Below are 2,500 nucleotides of genomic sequence, written 5' to 3' on the forward strand. Positions count from 1 at the left end.
CGCTGGACACCCGCCGTCCGTCCCGCCTGGCCAGGCCTGGCCTGGGTGGCCGCGGGGCGGGGGATTCGGGGCGGTCCCGCGAGCCGGCGGCCGGGCGCAGGGGGTCCGAGCGCGTCCGAGCGAGTCCGTCCCGGCCCCGGGGTGTCCCCCTGCGGCTCTGGGGGCCGTGGGTCCCCGCTGGAGGAAGCCGCTGGGCGCTGGACACCCGCCGTCCGTCCCGCCTGGCCAGGCCTGGCCTGGGTGGCCGCGGGGGGATTCGGGGCGGTCCCGCGAGCCGGCGCCCGGGCGCAGGGGGTCCGAGCGAGTCCGTCCCGGGCCCGGGGCCTCCCCCTGCGGCTTTGGGGGCCGTGGGTCCCCGCTGGCGGAAGCCGCTGGGCGCTGGACACCCGCCGTCCGTCCCGCCTGGCCAGGCCTGGCCTGGGTGGCCGCGGGGCGGGGGGATTCGGGGCGGTCCTGCGGGCCGGCGGCCGGGAGGGTCCGGGCCAGTCCGCCCCATGCCCGGGGTCTCCCCCAGCGGCTTCGGTGGGTCCTCCGCGGAGGAAGCCGGGTGGGGAGCCGGACCCCAGGCGCCCAGACCCGTGACCTGCGGCCGCGACCTCCGACTCGGCAGGAGCGACGAGGGGCTTTCCGGCCCGTCCCCCCCCTCTCCTTCCTCCCCAGAAAAGGAGAGAGAGCTGGCTCGGACCGGGAAAAGCTGCCTACGGCACCTGGGATTCCCAGGCGGTCACCCATCCAAGTACTAGCCAGGCCCGGGACGGTTTACCTTCCGAGATCGGACGGGATCGGGGGCGTTCGGTCCGGTATGGCCGTAGGCACCCGGCCCCCGCGCCTCCTCGCCCGCTTTCCCCTGCCGACGCCCGGGCCTGCCGCACGGTGAGCCCCGGTCGGACTGCCCCCCTGCGGCAGGGCCCCCGTCTCTCGCGGGCCCGGTCCTTTTTTCCTTCTCGAGCTCCGGGGCCCGGGCTGGCCGCCAGAGCCCCTCCGCCCGCCCGCCCTCCCCGGCGTCGGGGAAAATATTGTCCCGGACATCCAGTGCGCCCTGATCCTGTCAGCCGGGGGGGGGGGTGGGTGGGTGGGGGGCAGTCCCTCGCTGCGGCCGGGGAGGGTGAGCCCAGGGCGGCTTGCCTGCCGTCCGAGTCCCCTCTCGGCCACCAGGTCAACCCCGAGCCGAAAGGGCTGAAAATTTTTCAGAGTCCCCTCCCGGGCACCAGGTCAACCCGTGGAATCGAACGGGTTCGCCTGCTGGCCGGTTCGCTTCCCGGCCACCAGGTCAACCCGTAGGTTTGAACGGGCACGCCCGGTGGCCGCTTTCCCGTCCGGTCACCAGGTCAACCCGGATCTCCCTCCTTCCCTGGGCGCCCCCTCCTCGGAGGCGTCAGGTTCCATTTTCTTTTTCCCCCCAGACTTCCAGGGGCCCGATCCAGTCGGCCGGGAGGCAGTCCCTCGCTGCGGCCGGGGTGGGTGAGGCCAGGGCGGCTTGCCTGCCGTCCGAGTCCCCTCTCGGCCACCAGGTCAACCCCGAGCCGAAAGGGCTGAACATTTTTCAGAGTCCCCTCCCGGGCACCAGGTCAACCCGTGGAATCGAACGGGTTCACCTGCTGGCCGGTTCGCTTCCCGGCCACCAGGTCAACCCGTAGGTTGCCGACGGGGCTAGCCAGTGGCCGGTTTGCTTTCCGGCCGCCAGGTCAACCCCTAGGTTTGAACGGGCACGCCCGGTGGCCGCTTTCCCGTCCGGTCACCAGGTCGACCCGGATCTCCCTCCTTCCCTGGGCGCCCCCTCCTCGGAGGCGTCAGGTTCCATTCTTTTTTCCAGACTTCCAGGGGCCCGATCCAGTCGGCCGGGAGGCAGTCCCTCGCTGCGGCCGGGGAGGGTGAGCCCAGGGCGGCCTGGTCCATGTCTCTAGTGGGCCCGATCCTTTTTTGGGGTGTTTTTTTTTTTTTTTTCCGAGCTCCGGGGCCCGGCCCGCCCGGGCAGCCCTCCTCGGAGGCGTGAGGCGGATTTCCCCCCCCCCCCCCAGACTTCCAGGGGCCCGATCCTGTCGGCCGGGAGGATGTCCCTCGCTGCGGCCGGGGAGGGTGAGCCCAGGGCGGCCTGCTTGGCGGCCGGGTCCATGTCTCTAGTGGGCCCGATCCTTTTCTTCCCTTTTCCGGCTCCGGGGCCCGGGGTGGCCGGGTAGCCCTCCGCGGTGGCGTCGGCAATTTTTTTTAAAAAATCAGACTTCCGTGGGCCCGATCCTGACGGCCGGGAGGCAGTACCTCGCTGCGTCCGGGGACGGTGAGACGCTCGGCCACCGGGTCAACCCGGAGGAAGCGGGCTGGGGGGAAAAAAAAAAAAAAAAAAAAAGTTTTCCAAGTCTGAAAAATTTTCAAAGTCCCCTCCCGGCCACCGGGTCAACCCCTTTGGAGCGAATGGGTTGACCTGACGGCCGGTCGTCTCGCGGATGTCCGGAAGGGGTCGCCCAACGCCGTCTCGGCCGACCGAGGGAACCACGAGGTGGCG

General features: G+C 71.2%; 1 non-coding gene across 1 annotated transcript; it reads right to left on the reverse strand.

The window, feature by feature from the left end:
• Positions 1-695: 695 nt before the first annotated feature.
• Positions 696-814, reverse strand: LOC128823824 (5S ribosomal RNA). The gene has a single exon (XR_008442058.1). It is a non-coding gene; the product is annotated as a 5S ribosomal RNA (ribosomal RNA).
• Between the last annotated feature and the right edge of the window lie 1,686 nt (positions 815-2,500).

Source organism: Malaclemys terrapin, chromosome 15 (genome assembly GCF_027887155.1).
Source record: "Malaclemys terrapin pileata isolate rMalTer1 chromosome 15, rMalTer1.hap1, whole genome shotgun sequence".
Classification (NCBI taxonomy): Eukaryota; Metazoa; Chordata; order Testudines; family Emydidae; genus Malaclemys; species Malaclemys terrapin.